General features: G+C 46.6%; 1 protein-coding gene across 6 annotated transcripts in view; it reads left to right on the top strand.

The window, feature by feature from the left end:
- Positions 1 to 7,314, top strand: part of MPRIP (myosin phosphatase Rho interacting protein) — a 133,229-nt gene that overhangs the window by 60,098 nt on the left and 65,817 nt on the right. The gene's annotated exons all lie outside the window — the stretch shown is intronic.

Genomic DNA, 7,314 nt, shown 5'->3' on the forward strand with positions numbered 1-7,314 from the left:
GGGGGGGGGGGGGGGGGGGGTCAATGGCAATAATGCCCCCCTTGTAGTGTTGCTCAAAATGTCAACATTGTAAACCGCAAAATCCTTCATTAGTGTCATGCCACTGGCCCTTCCAAGGGGCATTGGCCACTGTACTATGCTGCCACCATCAGCTGGGAGCCACAGCCATTAGATACCTCTAGAGGAATCCTGGGGTTCCACTGAACCCCGGTAGGGAATGGCTGCTCGGTGGAGAGACGTTAGAGAATGTTCTTGTCTTACACATGGCTTCAGCACTGGAAAGGAGGATGTCATGATTTCCAAATCTCACGCAATGTCATCTTGCCAAAATTGTTTTCAGGATCTCGCCAGAAGGACTTTTGCATCGCTATCACCGAGGCGTTGTGGGCAAAAACAGGCATGATACAATGTTTTTTGGTGTAAGGTCCATGTAACCTTTAAAAACATTGGGTAGTTGAGCTCATCGTGATCATGATGAGAAAACTCCATAAGCAGAAGTTATGAGAAGCACGTGAAAACCGCACTTCAAAACAATCTGTGTTACCAGAAGCAAGTCCCAAGGTTTGACAGTTCGAGGAGCATGTGACCACCTCACATGGGCTCTGGCCTGGTCGCCCATTTTTCTGAATCAGCGATTTGAGTGGAGTTGGGATGGCCGAACCTGACTTTTACAAGAGTCATGTTTTTGCATATAACTTCAGAAGATTGTATCCCAAGCTCCTAATCTCTGTTTATGTATTTTGTTCCATCATATGCTCCCTCCAAATTAACTCTTTGACTTGCCCTTTGTATGTACATTCCAGGTCGTGTTGTGCCGTTACAGCAGATATATTATGTCTGGTGTACAGTCAACGGTTTAATAGACTGAGGAAATTAATCTTGGTAGACACGTCGGTGATAAGCTGCCGGTGCAGTCAGCGTGGACAATACAATGTTGACTTACAAGGTCATTTTTTGTACAGAAATGAAAGGTTCTCCTGATAAACATTCGGAAAAGTCAGACGTGCGTCAAAAGGTTTTGGGGGTATTGAAGATATTCCAGATGCATGCGTGGGGGGTAGAAATATGTACTTCAGGCTTTCTTTCATGCAGATTTGTTCGTAATTCTGCCGTTTCAAAGCGCAATGTCTGTGTTGTCCATAGCAACCAATCGGGTTACAGCTGACTTGCTGGAACAAACGCCAGCATCTGTCTGGTTTGTGAAGGCAATAGATTCCTTTCCTGTGTATGTTTCTTTGTTTTTCAGTGATCCAAGTCATAGATTTTATTCACAATACTTTGGATGCTTATATGATTCCTAATCGTATAGAGAGGTTTCCCTGTCCTGGGAATGTTTTTTTCATTTGGCAAGCATAAGGCTGCTATACCAAGTTTTTCTTTCATTTCTGGCTATGTTGTGAATTGCTTGTGTTTTGGGAATAGACCTTAATAAACGATAACATTTTGCTGAATGGGTCAAAGAAGGGATACTCTGCCCTCCGTCTTACCAGAGACTGACCTCGGATGTCCAGATGTCATGAAAGTGCCCTTTATTATTAAGTATTTGTAAAATAAACCTTTTCAAGTCCAACTTGAGTTTATTATAAATATTAGGGATACACCGATACCGTTTTTTTGGTATAGAGTACACGTACCGATATTTTTTCCGGTATTCCCCGATACCGAAAGTCTCATTCAGAAAGCCAGGCGGCGTGTAATGACTCGCCCCCCGGCTTCCTGATTAGACGGGCGGCATGTAATGACTTGCCCGCCCCCCGGCTTCCTGATTAGCCGAGACTAATCAGGAAGCCGGCGTGGCGAGTCATTACACACCGCCGGGCTTCTTGATTGGCTGGGAAGGCAGCTCCACACCCGCTCATCAGCAAGTGATTAGAAAGCATGTAGCCAGCTCCCCGGCCAATCAGGAAGCCGTTGGGCGAGTCAATACCCGATGCCCAGCTTCCTGATTGGCTGGGAAGCCAGTTCCATGCTTACTGGTGTACGCAGGAGCATGTAGCTGACTTCCCAGCCAATCAGGAAGCTGGGTTCTTGATACAGGAAATTCCGGTATCGGGAGCATTTGGGTGACTACTCGCCCCAAATACTCTGTATCAGCACCGATACTAGTACCTGTGCATCCCTAATAAATATCTGAAAATAAACTGCCCAACAGCTATTAAAATAATACTCCCCACGTCTCCAGTGCTGCCCCCTGCAGACTCAATGCTGCAGTTGTCTTCGGAGTCGGTGAATCTGAGGACATACGTGAAGTTTGTACTGTGCTTATGGAAGTGGCTTGCTGTTCTTGCTTATACACGTATTTTGTCATAGTCAGTCTGCTGGGATTTATGTATTTTTAGTCCGTTTTTTCTTTTATTAATAGATTGTGGAAATAATTTCTACGAGCATCCTGTGATGGCGGCTCCGGAGCCAAACTTCATACAATATCTCTTACGATAAAAGCTCCACGCCCAGTACTCGCTGATGAGTTTGCCTCATGTTTTTTTGTTTTATTCTTAGATATGTTTTATTTTTGTCCTTCTTTTTTTTTTTTTTTTTTTATACTTTAGACACAGTGGTCATTTTGGCCTACATGTGAGGAAGGAGGCAGATGGGGTTCTTTAGGTAAAGCCGTGTGTAACTAATAATGCCCTCTTATGGCACGTTAAAGCCCAGCCAGGAACCCTTCTCCAAATCCAACAAACAATATCACCCACCCATCTTTACCTAATCTGTACTTAAGAGACTACATGGCCCGTGTCTGTCTTCTTCATGCACCAATGTCACTGCCTGGTGATGTGTACGCTTCCCATTAGGTACATTACCAGGTACCTCACAGGTCCTGAAGACACCAGCATCGTGGTGTTGACCAGACCGCTTGGTCTTCAGAGAATGTTGACCCTCTGAAGAGGTGTCATGGAGGGTCACATGATGGTGGATTCAGGTCCGTTTAGAAGCGGTGGCTGGATGAGAGTAAAGGGTGGAGTCCAAGAGATGGGCTTTAACGTTCTGTCCCTCCTACCAGCGTTGTTTTTCACCTCCAAAAGTCCCTGTACTTGCAGGTATAGTAGGGAACATGTGACATGTCCTCCAGCCTGCCTACTACTTAGGTTCTGCATATGTAATGAGCAATATGGCTGCTCTCATTTACATTTTGGAATTGACATCTCTACATGAACACGAGGTCTGTTGAACATTAACAGTGATGGGCAAGATTATTAACATCCATCTTATCTAATTCACATAGTTATCTGAACAAAACTGAATTAGATTAGAAAAAATTGGTTTAGTTCCCTTTTTAATTGGTGATCTATAAAGGGAAAGATCTGGAATGTCCCTGATTGTGGTGCTCTAGTTTGGTGTGCATTATGCCTGCAGAGAGAATGGTGACTGCCTCTGCACAGGTCTCATTAACAGAGGTCCATATAGACAGGAAGTTGCATGTTCTTCCTGGAATGGCCCTACATTATGAGACTGGTAATGGGACTCATTGATTAATTCCATGGGTAGGCAATCCTAGCACTCCAGCTGTTGTGAAACTACAAATCCCATCATACACTTCAAGCATGTGACAGCCATAGGCCTGATGGAATTTGTAGAAAAAATGGTACATGCATGAATCTATAACCAGCCTTTATAGCAGGGCGCACATTGGGAAGGCTTACAACAATACAAAACACAAAAATTCCCCAGCCTCAACTTTGCAGAGGTGCCTTGGCGCGGCGGTGTGGCTTCTACATATTTTTGGACAAAAGTTTGTGCAACTAAAACCTCTGATTTTAACGCATACTGTTGACAGGGCTACTTGTTTGGTTGCAGGCTGGCTGGCAGGTTGAGGATGGGGAATTTTTGTGTTTTGTAATGATGGAATTTGTAGTATCGCCACATCTGGAATGCCAAGGTTGCCTGCCCCCGGACTAATCTTTAGATGCAATGTGAATCAAACATGTTAAATGACGATACCAAACCACAGGGGCCCATGAATTTGTCAAGTCCTGCCAAATGTATCCAGTCACAATTTTGCTTCAAATTTCCAAACTGCGCCGTTCTAAAACCACATTAAGGTAAGTGACCCTTTTAGGCAACCTCTAGTTGAACGCAGCTCATACTACCAAAGCCGTGGAGACTGCTGAACGAGCCTCATCACCAAATTCCTAAAGAGCTCTTATCTGTGCCGCCTTACCTTGGTTTACACTGAAGAGCGTCCTGAATGCTTCCCATTAATTTATTATGATGGTGGAGCAGGAGGTAGCATAATGGTTGCCAGCGTACCCAGAGGCCTTTATGAGTCCGTCTCCCAGCAGATGGAACTTGGAGACACATTGGACAAACATACTATAAAACCTTAAATCAGATGCAGACTGGTCACAGACTTGAGAAGACTAGCCAGCTATACATCTAACAGAGCTATTCACTAAAGGGTGAGGAGTTAGGAGAAGGCAGAAGAAGTGGACATGGATATGTATCCACCCCGCAGTCTTTCCTACCAGAGGCCGATATTCAGACATTCTTGTCTGGGAGTCATTTCTTATTTGGTGATGAAAGTTGTGGTTTTGTAATCGGATAAAATGTAGATAATAAGATCTTTGTACACCGGGCGGGTTCTGTACGTTCCTCCTTTTCCATAATCAGTGAAATACTCATACTTCATCAGCGGTCAGGCATTCACGGCGCTGTACACGCCTAGTACAAGCATCCCGTCCCTGTGATCCGGCTTCCCACATTTACACTTTTCACCTTGTGGCCGCCCGCACCCCATCCGTCCGCCCATTGCCCCGATTTGTTTATAGAGGGCCCTGGATTAGTGGTGCATGCTGGGAGTTGGGATTCAACAGCAGCTGCAAAGCCGTAAACGACGTTCATTGCTCTCCAATTCACCTCCTATGGGGTTTGTCATGGCTCTCCCATTCACCTCCTATGGGGTTTGTCATGGCTCTCCCATTCACCTCCTATGGAGTTTGCCATGGCTCTCCCATATGGAGTTTGGCATGGCTCTCCCATTCACCTCCTATGGGGTTTGCCATGGCTCTCCCATATGGAGTTTGGCATGGCTCTCCCATTCACCTCCTATGGGGTTTGCCATGGCTCTCCCATATGGAGTTTGTCATGGCTCTCCCATTCACCTCCTATGGGGTTTGCCATGGCTCTCCCATATGGAGTTTGTCATGGCTCTCCCATTCACCTCCTATGGGGTTTGCCATGGCTCTCCCATATGGAGTTTGGCATGGCTCTCCCATTCACCTCCTATGGGGTTTGCCATGGCTCTCCCATATGGAGTTTGTCATGGCTCTCCCATTCACCTCCTATGGGGTTTGCCATGGCTCTCCCATATGGAGTTTGTCATGGCTCTCCCATTCACCTCCTATGGGGTTTGCCATGGCTCTCCCATATGGAGTTTGTCATGGCTCTCCCATTCACCTCCTATGGGGTTTGCCATGGCTCTCCCATATGGAGTTTGTCATGGCTCTCCCATTCACCTCCTATGGGGTTTGCCATGGCTCTCCCATATGGAGTTTGTCATGGCTCTCCCATTCACCTCTATGGGGTTTGTCATGGCTCTCCCATTCACCTCTATGGGGTTTGTCATGGCTCTCCCATATGGAGTTTGTCATGGCTCTCCCATTCACCTCTATAGGGTTGCATCAGGCAGCAGATTGCTGGGCTGGGAAAATCCATCTGAGGTTGCATTTGGGGGTACGATCGATAAGAAAGGGGAGACTTGCTACAGGTTCTAATGCACATTATGAGAAGCTCTCAGTGTGCAGTGATTTCAGAGGAAGCCATTCCAGTCCAGGAGAGGAGCCGGTACACCTGTGCAAGACTGAAGGGAAGGCCGGAGGTCAGATAGAAGACTGAATGGAAGGCCAGAGGTCAGATAGAAGGCTGAAGGGAAGGCCGTAGTTCAGCTTTCATAGGAGCACCTCCTCTGCACTACGTTGTAGATACTGAGCCGCGTCCGTATGACTGCTCAGGTGCGGGAGGCGGCGGCTTGTGCAGTGAACAAGCGCAGCAGACAGATGACAGAGCCATGAATGTGTCATTGTGCTCGGGATGTGGGAATCACTTCTGCTGGGGGGGGGATGAGTACACGGCTCACACCTGCATGCTTTGCGCACAGCTCGTCATGTAAACACACAGAGCCGTGTTGTTTGGCACGTTGGAGCCGCTGCTGACATCTCTCCACACAGGTTTGTCCTGTTGCATACCTGCATGTCATTGATCCGACCCGTATACTCTCCTCCATTCATCCTCTGTGTACCAACACGACCAAGCCGCGAGGCTCGCCTACCGCCATTTAAAGGGCAAGCTGATAAGATTTCCTCGTCTCAGAGCAAGCGAGGCTGACAGATGACCGATCCCGCAATTGATCATTTCTGCATGCCTGGAGAGCACCTGACATGGCGAGTTTTCTTCAAGTGATATTAAATGCTGATGCAATCGCTTACAATGGATGCTGCTCCGTGATGCTTCCTGCAGAATCAGCTGGCACTGACTTCCTGTTGTAGGGTGACTCCTTTCCCTTGCAGGGTCCTATGGAGCCACCCTTGTGTGTGCTAGTAAGCTGTGTGTGTCTCCACAAACACACAGGCACAGCAAGGCAAGACACTTCCCTGCTCCCTTCCCCCCACTCCTCCATCCTCCTTTGTACAAGCTAGTAGATGGACAGCTGCTGGACTCTGCTCTGTGATCTTGTACTGGACAGGAGGTTTAGGGAAGCTGAGCTGGGAGAGTTGGAGCTGTCCAGAAAAATGATGACTAAGTGTTTTGGCCAAAATAAAAGTACTTTGCTGGACGATTTTATATTTGTTTGATCCAAATTCATTATTGAAAAGCAGGTTGAGGGTTTAATACTTTAAAGGGGAACTCTGGGTAGACTACAAAAATGATATATATCAGGGGCAGGCAGCTCTGGCCATCCAGCTGTGCTTTAACTACAAACCCCATCATGCATCTGCCTGTGGGAGTCATGCCTGTGGCAGTCAGTCTTGCAATGCCTCATGGGACTTGTAGTTCCACCATAGCTGGAGAGCCGAGGTCGTCGACCACTGATGTATATGATGCAGTCTGTCAGTAGCTTTAACACAGAGGTAACATAACATAGTTTTTTTAAATCTGTTTGATCCTGCCGGTAGATCTATAATGTTTCCACTTCCTTTAACAGGGTGACCACGCTTTTTGTTCTGCAGTGAAATCCCACGGCAGCGTTGTCACCTTTATGGTCTTAGATGGACTTGGAAAATGGCCAACAAATAAAGACCGACTCCAGCTAACACTTCTCAAGCAGTTCCAGCAACCTTTCATCTTTTCTTTTGGAAGATAGTTATGTGAATAAAA

The sequence above is a fragment of the Nanorana parkeri genome, unplaced genomic scaffold (assembly GCF_000935625.1).
Source record: "Nanorana parkeri isolate BGI_ZX_2015 unplaced genomic scaffold, ASM93562v1 scaffold2090, whole genome shotgun sequence".
NCBI lineage: Eukaryota > Metazoa > Chordata > Amphibia > Anura > Dicroglossidae > Nanorana > Nanorana parkeri.